The sequence below is a fragment of the Enhydra lutris genome, unplaced genomic scaffold (assembly GCF_002288905.1).
Source record: "Enhydra lutris kenyoni isolate GAN:26980312 unplaced genomic scaffold, ASM228890v2 scaffoldscaffold55, whole genome shotgun sequence".
NCBI lineage: Eukaryota > Metazoa > Chordata > Mammalia > Carnivora > Mustelidae > Enhydra > Enhydra lutris.
This window is the reverse complement of record NW_019154139.1, coordinates 10,152,708-10,168,672: the sequence shown is the minus strand read 5'-3', so window position 1 is coordinate 10,168,672 and position 15,965 is coordinate 10,152,708.

Sequence of the window (15,965 nt, the reverse complement as noted above, 5' to 3'; positions counted from 1 at the left end):
GGAGTGAGGGAGGGCTCAGGGGCACAGGTCAGGGGTCAAGGGTAGGGTAGTGACCGCTGCAGAAGCTTAGTCTGGGTGAGTGTATGGGGAGTGTGAGCACTCCCTCGAACATTTCCTAGGCCCCCGCTGCCTCTGGACAGGCTGTGTTGTTCGTCGTTTGGAGGTCAGTAGAAGGAGCACTGGACTTGGAGTCAGAAAGTCCTGCCATTAGCATCCACGTGGCCTTGGGCAGTTTGCACTCTTAGCTTCTTAGGACTTGGGTTTTTGCATGTGTAAAATGCTGATAATATACATCACTGCACGTGGGAGTGGATGGGAGAATTAAATCAGAAACCGCACGCACTCACACGCACACACAAGCGCCTAGCTCAGCGTTTGGTTCCTAGTAGTAATTTACGTGCTGGGAGGTGGAAATGCTCACAACAGTTCAAGTGCACAAGTGTTTACTGAGTAGCCAGTGTGGACCCGCCTTTAGGAGTTTTACGTCTGCTCGCCGAATTCCAGCATCGGACCGGGCTGGTGCGTGATAAGCCCCTCGGCGCTGGGCCTCCCCTCCCCGGGCCCCCTCAGTAGCAGAGGCCCACACTGCCAGAGCCTCCAGTGGGCTCTGAGTGCTTCTGTCCTCTCGGCAACCCAGCGAGTGGGTGCTGTTGTTATTCTCCTTCTTGGGAGGAAACCGAGGCAAAAGAGGTTCAGCGACAGGCCCGAGCTCAGTGATAGGTGGGAATGTATCTGCGCCTGCAGTTTACCTCCAGAGCTGGACCTCTGACCACTCTGCCCCCTGCCACTAGACCCCAGGGGCTGCCACGGGCCAGTCCCCTCCTCCACCCACCCCATGGGCCTTTGCACTTTCCTCGTGCTCCCCATCACTGCTCAGCTCTGAGGCCCTCTCTTCAGGGATGCACTCCCGGACATGAACTCCACTGGAATTCTCTCCCTGTATTACTTTCTCATGGAGTTGGAGATGGCCTTGTACCTCTCTTCCTCACACAGCGCGGTGTCTGGGCCAGTCTCTACCTCCTACTTGGAGCCCCCTGAGGGTAGGGCCATGCCTTCCTTCTTGGTGTTGGCCCTCCCCAGGGCCCAGCATGACCTCAGGGAGTCTTTCCTGAGTTGAGCTGCTGTCAGGGTTCCAGAGCGGAAAAGACTGGCGAGGCTGGAGCAGGCAGGACTGGCTTCCTGGAGGTGGAGGGCCTGAGCGCTTGTGGAGGATGGAGGACCGCTGCGTTCCAGGGCTTGTCCCAACAAGGGCTCTCACCTGCCCTTGTTTCTGGTCCAAGCCGAGGGTCCCACCCCAAGCCAGGAAGACAGCTCCGGGGGCTAGAGTCTTCCTTCCCTGGCCCGCCCCACCCTCTCTGACCCCAAGGAGGCTGGGCCAGTGCCTAGGGCAGCCTCGGGGCAGCTGGCCTCTGCCCTCTTCTCAGAAGCCCTCCCAGGAGGGGACTGCTTGTTCTTGTTCTCCAGACCCTGCTGCTAGAAACCCCTTCCGGGTGTCTGCCCCGAATCTCTCATGCTGAGCTGAACTTTCGGGAATATACTCTTTATGGGACACAGGAGCTCAGAGTTTGAGGGGAGAGGCCTACACGGATACCCAGCGCCTTGGGCTGTGTGGGCCACGGGGACCCCGAGGGCTGGGCTTGTGTCCCGGCTGGGCTGTGGAGGCCCTTTGTTGCCCCGGCTACCTCTACCCTCCCCTGGCCTCAGTTTCCACATCCTCTAAAATGAGGGGCAGACTAGGTTATCTCTGAGGGTGTTTCCAGGTCGGATAGCCCATGAATTATATTTCAAAACGAGGGTCCAATGCCTGTGCTAATGTTTCCAAGCCATGGTGTTGCTCAGACATGGAGCGACGTCTCTTGAAAAGGCAGTTTTGTGGGCAAATAAGTTACAGAAACCCTCCTTTCCACTTCCTCTTTCTAGAGACGCAGGGCCTGTCAAGAGCTCTAAGTTCTGCAGTTAAAAAATGGACCTTTGTTTAAATACTTATCCCCAACTCCTCCTCGGCTGTGAGCACTCTCCCCGCCCCCACTCTGCGGGCCCAGCCTTGCTCGGGACGCCTTGCCTGGTGGCTGGGCCTGGAGCCTCGTCCGGCTCCTGGGTCCCTCGCCTTTCCAGCAGGACCTGGTCCCTGCAAGGCGGGTCTCTCTGACCTTCCGACATATGCCCGGCACTTGGAAGGTGCCCAGCGGTGCCGATGAACGAAGGAGTCCCGAGGAGATGAGCTTGCCGGCAGCAAAGGTGTGCTGCTCGAGTCAGACAGCTCCGGGGTTGAATCCTGGCACCCCCACTTACTAGCATGTGTCCTCAGCAAAGGACGTGAGGTCTGAGTCTCCCTTTCCTTCTAGGTTGTGGGGAGGATGAATCCGGATGTAGTATGTAAGTGCTCAGGATGGTCCCTGGCACGTTGCGGGACTCAGTCAATGGCCACTGTTGATCTCGGCATCTAGGGGTCGGCCCCCGGAGGGTGGCTGTCAGCTGACCTTGGGTTTGATAGTCGTCCTTGCTTCTTTCCCTGTCCAAGTGCTGTTGCTGTCAGTGGACGTTCTCTGTCCTCTGGCAGAACACAGGCAGGACCGTCGTCCCATGGAACAAGAGCAGGAAGGGGGGCGACTAACTGGCTGAGGTCACATGACTGTTTAGTCTCAGAACTTGACCTCTGTGCCCTGACTTTTTGCCCCAGGTTTCCCGAGGACCCACTCCTAGGCAAGGCTCTGCTGTCTGTGGGGTCATGAAGAGGGACGAGCAGTCGGCTTATCTTCGAGGAGCTTGTCGATGAGTGGGGAGTTGGGTCGTTCATTCATACATTCCCACGCACTTATTAGGGCAGTGGTGCTGACAGGTGTGAGGGTGGCGAGAGCGGTGTGGGGAAGGTGGAGGAGAGAAAGAAGGGTAGAGGAGGGCTGAGGGTGGCTTTTCTCAGAGGGGACCCTGGTTTTGACCGGGTTGGGGCTGCTACTGTCACAGCTGGTCGGGCTGCGTGTGGCTAGCAAGGGCCTCTGAGCCTCCATTACCTGGGCAGCTTGGAGCGAGGGGCTTGTCCAGGTGGCCCGGTGTAGGGGTGGCTGGAAAAACCCTGGATCTGCCCACACCAGATACCCTGTCATTTCACGCCCATCATCCAGGGCATGACCAGGGACCAGGGCTGTGGATGCTGAAGGGGACTGGGCTGGCCGTGAAGGCAGTCACGGTCACCCATTCAGGCTTGGCGTTGTGAGCGCATCTCTGCTCTTGCAAAGTTTCCCCTCTGTCCCCTGAAAGTGAACACGGCGTGATCTGGTGGGATTTCAGTGTTTGTATGAGCTCGAAGGGGCCGCTCCACAAGAAGGTTACCGTGTTCTGTGATGGTGTCACTTTATAAGGACAAGGGAGCCGAGTGATGAGCCTGAGATCCAGAGCCAGAGAGACCAGGGTTCAAATCCTGTCCTGCCCTCACTAATCTGTGGGATTGGGCCGCTTACTTATCTTCGTAATGAATTACTTCATCGGTAAGGTGATGATAGCAACACTTGGCTCCTGGGAATGTCACAAAAATGAAAAAGCAGAGAGAAACAGTACATGCCCAGCAGATTGCCGGAAACAAAAGGTAGACATGGCCGTTCGCTTCTCTCGTCGGTGTCCAGCGTTTTCCAGGCAGGGCGGCCCACGTATCGGATATGATAATATCTTGGCTATAATACACCCAGGAAAATCTCTTCCCTTTGCAGGGGGAGGAGGCGCACTTACTGCGATAAGACCAAAGGACTCAGGCACAACCCTGGGGGGGTGTGTTCATGCGTCCGGGTGCTCCGGTCCAAGGAGAAGTGAAATGTACCCATGAGGCTGCCAGACACGAGGATTTCACATGTCTCACCCCGCCCCACCCCCACCAGGTGGCAGGTAGGGAAGTCAGAGAGTTTGAATGTCTCCCTTTTGGGGCTAGAACCCTAAGCGGAAATCTCAGCTTTGGCAGGTACAGTGGGAGGAGCTATTCCCAACGCTGCCAAAGTCCAGACTCTTGCTGTGTGACCTTGGGGCAGTCGGCTGCCCTCTCTGGGTTTGCTCAGCCATTCATCTGTACGATGAGAGAGTCGGCCTCTGACCTCAGGGGAGAGGGGGCTCCTTCATATTTACTAGCAGGGGTTTCAGGGTTCTGTGGGAAAAGGCCCACACCTGGTTTTGCCTCCCCGACTCGGCTGCTCAGGGCTGGACATGGGAGTACACAGCAGGTACTCAACGAGTACTTGTCCAACCTTGATGACCAGAGAGAGAACCCACTAAGAACCTTGGGCTGCTTCTCTGCTCCCCAGGCCTGATCACATCATTTCTATCAGCCCCTCTGGGGCAAGACCCATGAGTTCATGCCACAGTCAGCTGCTTGCTCACTCGGTGAGCAAACGCACGGATGTGGCAGACACACGTGCCCATTATGGAAATAACACTTCACATCAGAGACAGACCAGATACAACATAGTTCCTTCTCACGGCTCTCGGGATCAAAATCCCAAATCTTCAGCCTGGCCCTCACGTCCTGGCCCCACTCTCATCCCGAAACTCCAAGCTCCACGAATGCCGCCCACTGAACGCGCTTTCCGCGGTCACCTCGCCGGCCTCTCCTGTGGGCTCAGCCTTGCGGTCGTGTCTGCAGACACCGCCTGATTCTCTAGCATCGGTTATGCCCTGGGACTGCACTCTGGCCTTCTTTACAGCGCTCACGTCGATTCACGACTTTGTTTGTTGTGAGATGAGTTATTCGTTGTCCGTCTTCCCACAAGGATGTCAGCTCCGTGAATCCTTGGGGATCCGCGGAATGCCTGGCATGCCGGAGGTGCCCGATGAACGAATGAGTGAATGAATGAATGAAGGGGGGGACCAGTGGAGGAAGGGGCAGGAGGCCTGGAGAGGTGAAGGGAGCAAGGAGGGAGGCTGAGTCTGAGGGCCAGAGGGAGGAGACGGGTCCGAGGTCTGTCACGTGATGGAGGCAGGTGCCTTGAGCCCTAGTCCTGTATTCTTCCTTCTAATGCAGCCGGGGCCCCTGGAGCGACAGGCTGGGTTTAGTGAGATGCCAAGGCCCTGAGGACCTAGGGAAGAGGGATCTGAGCCAGCTCCCCAGCCAGCCCCACCCCTTCCCCCAGCAGGCAGGAAGGACGGGGCAGATCTGTCAGCTTCAGAAACACCGCCCCAGGGGACCCAGCCCTGAGTCCAAGGAGGCCAAGGGAAAGAGGGGGGGCACAGGAAGCACCCAGGTCTCCCCCTCCTCCCTCCTGCCCCACCCTCCGCCCCCATCTCTGGCTAGAGCTCGCAGCCCCAGGCCTTGGCACTCGGGGGACGGGGGCGGGGAAGTGGGGGACAGAAATCCTCTTCTGGCCCAATGCCTTCCTTTCCCCCATTTGATTTCTGGGCCTCAGGATGGTGACTGACCTGGCAGCCCCCGAAGAGCTGGGCCCTGGCCTCGAGGCTGGAGAGATGGAGGGAGAGGGAGGCGGCACTGCCCACTTAGGCCCTTCCTGTGTGCCACCCGGGGCTGGGACCTGGGAGGCCTCACTGTAAGACTTTGCAGGGAACCCTTGTGTGGCCGTCAGTGGCCCCCTCATTAGTTAGTCTGGTTCACCCCAGAGCCACACGTGGCTACAAGCTCGCTGGAGAGCTTGTTGTCGGTGCTGGTTCCCAGGTCCCATTCCACTCATAGATTTAGGTGGGAATCTCTCTCTCTTTTTTTTTTTTAAACTTTTTTCTTTTTCTTTTTCTTTTTTTTTTTTTAAGATTTTATTCATTCATTTGACACAGAGAGAGAGCATAAGCAGGGAAAGAGGCAGAGGGAGAAGCAGGCTCCTGCTTAGCAGGGAGTCCAATGTGGGGCTCCATCCTAGGACCCTGGGATCATGACCTGAGCTGAAGGCAGACCCTGAACTGACTGAGCCACCCACGCGCCCCTGGGTGGGAATCTCTTTTTAAAAGCTCCTCTGTGTCTATGGTGCAGCTAATGGGGAAACTACTGGACTGGGTGGTCTCTCGGTTCCCCTCCCCAGCCTCCAACGCCCACCTCTGGGGCAGACCATCCCTCCGGGCTTCCATGTTGCCCTCCTCATTGCTGTGCGCTGAGCTGTGGGAGCTCCGGGTCCTCCTCCTGTATGCTGCTGGAGCGCCGTGTGTGTGCCCCACGGTGCAGGGTGCTGAGAGGGGGCTGCGGGGACCTGCCTGGGAGGCCCCCTTTCTCCTCCCTCCTCCGCCACCTCATCTTCCTCCAGACCTTTGCCTTCGGTCTTCTTTTCCACGCCTGGCTCTGCCTCTTGGCCTACTCTCCGCCTGATTTCCTACTCTCTGCCCATTGCTTCCTCTTCCCCCTCTTTCTGTCTGCAGCTTCCTCTCTCTGGGAGGCTTTGTAATTTTGACCCCATAGCTGGTTGCTTCCATCTCCCCGCGTCCGTCCTCTTCTGGCCCGCTCTGTCTCTGGCCAGCCGTCTCTGTCCTTGTTCTCCCCCTGCCTCCGCTCTGTCTCTGGCCGGCCATCTCTGTCCTTGTTCCTCCCTGTCTCCATCCCAGGCTCTGCTTGCAAGGCCTCCATCTCTCTCGGTCTCTCTCCTCAAATTTCTCTGTCTTCGCCCTCCTCCTGCCCCTGCTGCTCCCCTGGCCATCCTTCACCTGCCCTGGCCCCGTCTACCTGGAAACCTGGGGAGGCTGCCAGGGGGTGGAGGGCCCCAGGAAGGTGAGAGAGACGGCAGAGGTGACAAGGTAGAGTAGCCAAGATGTGTGCACATGATTGCCAAGCAGCTCTGGGGGCTGAGCGCCCAGTGCCGCCTGTCCTGACCTTCCAGGTCCTCCCAGCCTGGCTCCGGTCCACATTTCAGCTTGCTGCTCCCTAGACTGTCCTGCCCCGGCCACCTCCACACGCTGGCTGCACTGCTGCTGCCTCGGGCCTGTGCCCCGCACCCCACCTCCCTCTGCCTCTTCCTGGCTTAACTGCCACGGCCTCTGGGGCCTTCTCCCTGAGCTCCCACAGCGCTGTCTGTGATGGCAAGAGGCAAGGTGGGAGGGTGGGTTCAAGTCTTTCTGGAATGGTCCTCACTGAGCTGCAGATGGAAGGATGTGTGCCTTGTCCTGGGGCAAGAGGCAAAGGCGGCTGATGCTGACTGTGGGGCAGGGGTTCATGTCCCCTTCAAGCATGAGCTCTCCGCCACCTAGGGAGCCGAGGTGATGGGCTCAAGGTCACACAGCAGGCTTGCAGAGTTGGGTCGGTGGCAGGGAGAGGGTGGAAAGTGGAAAAGGAAAGGATGTAGAAGGAGAAAGTATCTTGGTTTAGAAGCTGGGTCCCCGGGCTGTGCCACCAACTTGCCCGGAGGGACGGACGCCACACTGTCCCCCTCTCATTTTCCCCATCTGAGCAGGGAGGGCCCGGCCTAGATGGCCTCGGAAGCTCTTCTCACTCCCATTGTCTAAGTTGGAGGGGTGGGGGCAGGCGAAGAAGGGATGGTGTCCTTTGACTCAACAGACCAGTTCCGCCTCTGTCTCCAGACTCCAAAGGCTACGCACCTCTTGTCTCTCGTCCGTGACCTACCTGGACAGGTGGCTGCTGCCTCCGGTCCTATTAACCCCCTCAGGACCAGGTAGGGCTGAGAGCCCCAGCCCGCCAAGTGTCCCCTGAAGGACCACCCTGGGGGTCTGAGGCATCAGGCTGGCCCTGGCAAGGCTGTAGGCCCTGGGCCTCCTGCACGTAGTGGTGAGGCCTTCTGGCCACCAGGGCCTGGCTGAGAGAGCCTTAGGCAAGGAGCCAGGCTCAGGATCCCTGGGAAGTTTGGGTGGTCCTGCTGTCCTATCCTGGGGATTTTGTTCCAGAAGCTCTGGGCTGGAGGAGTCCCTGTTTTTCCCAGACTCCCTCTTTGCATCCCACCTCCTGCTGGCCCTGTGGCCCTGGGTCTGGGGACATGCAGACGAGCAGCCGGGAGAAGGGTTAAGTCGGGAACTCTTGGGATGGCTTTGGCCACGGCGATTCCTCCGGGAGAGGAGAACAAGGGGCCCATTCTGTGTGTGGGAATTAATAGCAAAGAGTCATCTGGGGTGTCATTCAAGCCCTGATCAGCTCCCAGAGGAATGCAGGAGAGAGAGAGAGAGAGAAAGAGTCGCCGGTGGGGGTGGCGCGGGGAGAGGCCTGAGGCAGAGATGTCAAAGGAAGGGCATCAGGGTCTGACTGGTAATGGGAGCCCGCCCTGGCAGGTGGGCCCATAGCCCTAAGATTGGAGGTATGCTTTTCATCACGGATGGACCGTTCCCACTTGGGATGGGGACCCCCTCCTGACATTCCTTCACCAAGGGTCTCCTCTTTCCATCTTCCCTCTTTCCCAGGATGGCGACACCTTCCAGTCCCATGTGATTGTCTCCCCTGAGGCCTGGAGCCCAGCCCAGGCTATGGGCCTGTCCGGGCGGGCCCACGGGCCTGCTCTTCTGGGTGCCCCAAGTCTGTCCCCATCTTTGCCTAGGGGTCCCTGCCGTTCCCCTAGAGAACAGCCCTGAGGCTGACACCGTAGAGTGCCAGTGCGGGCTCCTGAGTTGGACCCTCTGTCCCCGGGTCTGTGGCTTGGCTCCAGGTCCAGCTCCAACACATTCCTGCCAGGGGACCACAGACACCTTCAGCTCCCGGCACGTGGGAGGCACTGGAGCACTCGGGCCCCCACTGGGGCACGGCGCCCATGGGTGTCAGCCTCAGCTGCAGGCCCTGCTGCGGAGGTCTGCGGGCCTCTGGAGACATCCTGGATGTCACAGGCTGAGGAAGGGCCTTGGCGAAGCTCTCGGTCAAATTCCTGGTTTTGCAGATATGCTGGCTGAGGCTCCTGGCAGGCGCCCACCTGCCCCGGCTCGTTTGCCTCTCAGCCCTGTGCCCCGACTCTGGTCCCGCCAGCCCCCCCCCGGCCGGGCCACTGAGCGGTAAGGAGCCTCCACCGTGGGGGGCAGACAGAACGGGGATGACGGGGTGGGTCGAAGGATGAGGGCTTCAAGGCCGACAGAGCAGGGAGCCCTACTTCCCCCCTCTGTGACCTACGGCCAAGTGAGAGCCAGGGAGCAGGGGATTCTCTCTGTAAAATGAGAGGAGCTGCTTGGCGGGGGGGATGCGGGGGGCAGGGAAGGTCTGACGCCTCAGCGAACCCCGGAGGGTGCTGTTATTTTGATTGTGTTGCTCATCGTTACCGGAGGTCTGGGCGCTCCCGCCAGCCCCCGGCTGAGAGGCGGACCGTACGGAACGTACCACTTGGCAGTCTGAATCCGTGCCCAGCAGCCTGTGCCTGCTCCGGTGGCTTTCAGGAATCCGATGGCTGGTTTTGGTGGGGGTGAGCTCCCCGGCCCCCCATCCCCTTTGGTGCCAACAGTGTTTCCACACTGTCTGACTCCTCCTGCCGGTCCTGGTGGAAGGTGGCATGTTTCTCCCTGACACAGCAGTTCCAGGGGCCACCGCGCACCACCTATCCGGGTTCTGGAAATCTCGGGGCCTTAGTGCCCTCCTGTGTCCCAGGGCCAGCCTTCCTTCCCCATTGTGGACTCTGGGCATGTTGAAGCCCAGAGGTTGTCCAGCTGAGGCCCCTCAGAGCCCAGATGGGGAGGTGAGTTTTAGGAAGGAGAGGGGACTTTCTGAGGTACCAAGGGACTCCGGGGTCACAGCCCAAACTCTGCCTCGAGGAGCCAAGTGGACCTGGAGGACTGCTTACCTATAGGCAAGATGGGGACAGGATCGACTGAAGGAAAGCCAGTGGAGGCTTCTGCCAACCGAAAAACGCTCTACATTTAGGGGGGTTTGAAGAGGGTCCATTTGGGACCCCTTGTGAACGTGCCAATCCTCTGGAGAGGCTCTGGGGAGAGGGAGGCCAGGGGGCCAGACCTGTCTCTGTGCCTGTGGTGGGGGAGGGTGGCTGGTGCCCCCGGGGCATGGCTACCCCACCCAGGGGAACAAACTCAACACGGCTGAGACATGGGACAACCCAGGGGTTCCCTGCCTGGCTTGAGAGACGGCAGGTGCATGAAAGCGACATTCTCCAACATCCTCGAAGTAGAGGATGGGCTGGCGAAGGCCTACTGTCTCTCTGCTCTGGGCTCGGTCCCTGGCCTGCAGGACCTGGTAACCAGGTGACCTTGGCGTTCTTCATTTTAGCTCTGGTTCCCTGCACAGGGCTTGGCACGTGGTAGGTCGGTGGGATTGAAAGGAGCGATGGTGTTGAGACAGCCCACTGCTGGCAAGACGGCGCGTTTGGGCGCAGGTGAGGTCCACGTCTTGCCTGGAAGCAGAGGAATAGAGGAGGAGCAGGAGGGGAGGGATGGCTGGCGGTGGGACCTGTGGGTGGCAGGAGAAGGATGTTGAGGGGGTCTGGGGGACTGGGAATGGGACAGTCCTTCGTTCTCTTCCTCACTCTGCAACCTCTTACTTGCAAGCTCATTCCCTACTCTGAACCTCAGTGTCATTTCTGTGAACTGGTGATAACTGGATCTACTTCGTGAAGTTGTCAGGAGGCTCAGGAGAGGTAACCTGTGGGCTCCTGACTGCGTACATGTGATGTGAGCAGAGATCTTTGGATAAATTGTAGAAGTATTTTATAGAGGGGCGCTGGGGTGGCTCAGTCGGTTAAGTGTCTGCCTTGGGCTCAGGTCAGGATCCCGGGGTCCTGGGATGGAGCCCTACATCGGGCTCTCTGCTCAGTGGGGAGCCTGCTTCTCCCTCTCCCTCTGCCCCTCCCCCTGCTCATGTGCTCACTCTCTCTCTCTCTTTCTCAAATAAATAAATAAAATCTTTAAAAAAAAGAAATATAGAGACACAGTTGACAGATACAGGAATAAATACGAGTTGCATTTTATTAGATTCATAGAGAAGAAAGATTCTGTGGGCACTGCCTGAGCACTGCGCTGTGCTGGCCGGCTGTTGGCCATCAGGGGCACAGAGAGGAGGTGGACTCTGATTCTTGAGGTCCCCTGGTCCCTCAGAGGAGACAGGTCGATAAACGCCTGATTTGCTACACCCAACAGTGGTCAGCTCTGGGTGCAGTCTTCTTCTTTTTTTTTTTTTTTTAAACATTTTATTTAATTATTTGACACAGAGAGAGATCACAAGTAGGCAGAGAGGCAGGCGGGGGGCCGGCGAGGGGGAAGCAGGCTTCCTGCGGAGCAGAGAACCCGATGTGGGGCTCGATCCCAGGACCCCGAGACCATGACCCGAGCTGAAGGCAGAGGCCTAACCCTCTGAGCCACCCAGGCGCCCCTGGGTGCAGTCTTCTTAACCTTTGGCAGGGGGAGCTCAGGGCTCAGGGCCTAGAGGCTTTTCATCACCCCACAAAGATGTTTGAGAATGAAACACAAAAGCACTAGCTGCGAAAAAAATTTTTCTTTATTTCATTTATTTATTTATTTTAGAGAGAGGGCAAGATGGCAAGTGTGGGGAGGAGCAGAGGGAGAAGGAGAGAGAGAGAATCTCAAGCAGACTCCTTGCTGAGCATGGAACCCCATGTGGGGCTTGATCTCATGACCCTGAGATCATCACTTGAGCCAAAATCAAGAGTCAGACACTTAACTGACTGAGCCACCCAGGTGCCCAAATATGGGTACTTTTTTTTTTTTTTAATTTATTTGACAGACAGAGATCTCAAGTAAGTGGAGAGGCAGGCAGAGAGAGAGAGAGGAGGAAGCAGGCTTCTCGCTGAGCAGAGAGCCCGATGCGGGGCTCCATCCCAGGACTGTGGGACCATGACCCGAGCCGAAGGCAGAGGCTGTAACCCACTGAGCCACCCAGGCGCCCCAATATGGGTACTTTTTAATGTGCTTGATAGGATGTAGGGTCAGTATGGTACTTACAAGGATCTTAGGAAACGATCCTGAGCACCAGGGGCTGAAGGTGCTCAGCAAAGGGAACTGCACTGAGGCAATCAAGGAGGGCTTCCTAGTGGAGGAGATATTTGGGACAAACCTTAGAGAAAAGGGTCTGAACAGAGGGAAAAGTGGCCTCATGGTAACTGAGGAAGAAGAAGATATACGAACAAAGTTAAGGGGAAAGCAAGCATCTGGAGAATTTGGAAGAAGTGCCAGATATGTGGAATGCAAGCTATTTTGGACTTAGGGTATGGAGAACAGGAGGGATCAGAGTGACACTAGAGAGGTTGGCAGGGGACTTTATCCTAAGGACAATGAGGAGCCATGGAGAAACTTTAAGAAGGAGGAACTGTGGCAACATGGTCAAACTTTATGGCAGATGTATGCGGGGCTTGGAGGAAGGGAGGTGCTGGGAGAGACTGGAGGTAGGGAGGCCAGTTAGGAAGCTGAGATAGTAATCTCAGTAAAAGATGGTGGGACCTGGGCTGGGACAAGGTCAGAGGGGAGAGAGGAAGAGGAGAGGCTTGAGAACCCGTCTGGCAGTGGCTGCGTTGAAAGACCTGGAGGCAGCGCAGGCCCCTGGGTGCTCACTGTGGGCTCTGCACGTTCTGTGATGTGTCTTCTGGATGATGCGTCTTCTAGATGATGCGTCTTCTAGATGAATCTTCATCACCTTCCTCATGCAGGGAGAGACGGGAGGCAGGCTTCGCTATCCGGAAGTCTGTGTCAGTGAAGCCTGTGTCATGTGAACTTTCAACTAATCCGTCCTCTGTGCTCTGCATTGAAAAAACAATGTTGGAAAATGACATACATTCATTGTAGACAAATTAAAAACCTAGAGAAACAAAAACAAGAAAGTAAAAATTCCTAATATCATTGTCCAGAGAGTGATAACAGTTTGGTGAAATGTTCCAGAATTTTATCCGTAAGCGTGCGCATCTGAATGTGTTTGTCTGAGCCCTGAAATGTGTAGCAGATGAACTTGTCTCTAGGTGGAGAGGAGGGTAGATGTTTGGGGTGCGTCTGAGTATATATCTGAGCGTTGGGTTTACGGCAGCTGCACGGTTCTAGATTCTTCTGCTCATTTGATCTGAGAGAAGAGGGTTCAGTTCTCCCGTCCCCCACGCGTTTCAGTTCTCCTGAAATCATCTATGTTTTCTGCTTTATGGTTGTTGATGCTGTTATTTGGTGCATATATATTTATATTTTAAAATCTCTTTATGATGTTTTGCTTTATAAAGTCCACATCCTCATCATTTTTAATGCTTTTGGCCTGAATGTAATCTTGTCCTATTACAGGGTTGCAAGTACTGACTCTCTGGGTTTGCTTGGTGTGACTTTACCATCAGCAGAGAGATATATTTCATGTAGCTATTTAAACATTCGAACTCCAGAGGCCAGCATAAACGAGTTAGAATCCCGATCCTGATAGTCTCTGGGTGTGTGGCTTTGAGCGAGTCCCAAATCTCCACTGTTGAAGAAAGAGACTAATAAACCACTCTACAGAGATGTTGATGATTAAGAGTCTTGCATTAAAAGTGAAAGACAGAAGCGCCTGGGTGGCTCAGTGGGTTAAGCCTCTGCCTTCGGCTTGGATCATGATCTCGGGGTCCTGGGATTGAGCCCTAGATCAGACTCTCTGCTCAGTGGGGAGCCTTCTTCCCTCCTCATCTCTGCCTACCTCTCTGCCTACTTGTGATCTCTCTCTCTGTCAAATAAATAAACAAAATCTTTTAAAAAAGATGAAAGATTGCTATGAGTGGGCACCCACGAATGCAGGGGAGGTTGAAGAAGTCTGCACACTCACTTAAAGGGTCTATGGAGGGAGAGCACGTTCATGTGCAGAACTGGTAACAGTGCCAGGTGGGGTACCCGGTTCTTTCTATGTGGCTGGGAGAGGGGCCGCTGGAGCATGGAGGATGGAGGCAGGAAGTCCACAGGTCTTCCTGGAGAGCTTCTGAGGGAGGAGAAGCTGGGACTGAGAGCATGGGGAGGACAGAGCTGGCCGAAGAGGAGCTAGGGCCTGTGTGTTCCCAGAAGGAGAGAGTCCTGATGTACACAGTGTATGCAGACCAGCAGTCCGTGTGGATCCCAGGTTTCGGGGAGGGCGTAGGAAGTGATGGGGCAGGGGTGTGTGTGAAAATCTAGCTTATGGAGGGAATGTTAGGTTCAAGAGCTTGGGTCCTAAAGGGGAACCACAAAGGATTTCAATTCATAAGGGACACACGTCAGTTCCAAAGCTCACCCTGGGTGGTGTTGGGGGGCCAAGACCGAAGGTGGGAGAGTGGGATTCTGGTCTGGGGTGCCACAGATGAAGGGTCCCACCAACGAGACATTAGGATGGAAAGAAGTTCATGACCAACTTGTCTGCGTAGGTGGCAGGGTGAGGGGTTGTCAGGCACAGTGGGGATGGGGCGGGTGCTACTGTCACTGAAATGAGGAAATTCAGAGCAGCGCTCCTGCAAGTGAGGTCCATGGACGGGAGCCTTCCCTGAAGGGGTAAGTGCAGACTTTAGACACTCCTGCAACAGCTTGGCATAGCTAGCTACAGATTCCAAGGGAGGGATCAGCATTTAATCATTTATTTGTATTGTAATTTACAAAAGTACTGGTCCATAAAGGATTGGATTTAAAAAAAAATTGTTTGTCCTCCCGTCCAGTGAGCTGAAGCACTGACCTAGATAGACAGCTGGTGTCCAGAGAGAGTAGCGAGCCGTCAGAGGAGCCAGTCAGCGGGCCTGGGGGAGGCTCCACGCACGCCCGAGGAACCTTGGGATTATTCGCAGTGTCCGAGGGCCAGGGTGATCAGCGGTAGCGGACCACAGCTGGCTATCCCACAGTGAGGGATGACAGTGCCACGATGACTGTTTATAGAGCACAGGACAGGTGCCATAGCATTTAAATGCAGAGCAGAGGGAGCCCGATCAGTCCTTGTCCACTTTGAGTTGACGCCCTCTTATTCCAGTCCCAACTTAGCGGCTTCAGCCCAGCTTTCAACTCAGCGGAGAGGACAGTGGGCTGCCTTGGGATCCCTGTTGGAGCTTCCGGGGTGCACCCTGCGCCTGGCTTCCAGGTGTTCTGGGAAGCTGCAGGCTCACAAAATCTGAAAGGAACCGGATTTTACTGGTTATAAGGGCTCCATTTTCAGTGAATAAAACCAAGAGGTCCAAAGAGGGCAAACTGCGTGGAAACTTGACCCTGATTCCTGACTTGAGGTCCAGCCCACGGTGCCGGGCACCCTGGGAGCCTACGGGGGCAAAGGGGCGGGCAGGATGGGTGCCCACCTGTAGGGAGGTATGTTAGGGACCGCTGTGCTGACCTGGGAGGATGAGCCGGAAACAGGAAGCCCTTGGCTCAGAAGAGGGGCCGAGGGGTACAGGAGCCGTGGGAGTCTGCGGGTCTGGGGGCGCAGGAAGTAAGTGGAAGCTGGAGAATCTGCTGGCCAACAGAGGCTGGAGGCCGGGCTCAAACCAAGGAGCAGCCTCCGTGGCTCCAAGACCCGCGTCCACATTTGCAAGATGAAGGTGGGAGCCATACTCTCAGGTTGTCCTTCCAAGGAGGTGGGCCCAAGGCTCTGCCCTGATTGTGCCTGGTGTGGGCCCCACGGGGCAGCCCCCCCGTGTTGTGGAGTCATGGATTGTGAATGAATGAATGCCTGAGGGAGGGAGGGAACAACTAGCTATAACCACAGCCGGTTTCCGTCCTGAGGACCCTGGGAATCATGGCACCATTAGGGCTGTCCTGGGACCTGTCGCAGGACTTGAGCTCTACACAGCGCGAGTGTGGTCTGTGTATTGTCATTTCCCTCTGGGACCCTGCCCACCTTGCCCCTTGTCTTCCCACCTTTAACAGCCCTGCCCCCCACCCCTTTAAAGATTTTATTTATTTATTTGAGAAAGACAGAGCACAGGTGGGGAGGGGCAGAGGGAGAGGGTGAGGCAGACTCCCCGCTGAGCAGAGAGGCCCAACACAGGGCTGGATCCCAGGACTCTGGGATTGTGACTTGGGCTGAAACCGAGAGTCTGGCACTCAGCCAACAGGGCCACCCACGTGCCCCCTGCCCTGCCCCCTTTTGAAAGAAGCCATTTGTGTTTTATGTACTCTTCTCTTCTTCACATGCCTTTTGGACCAAGGCAACGAGAACACCTAGA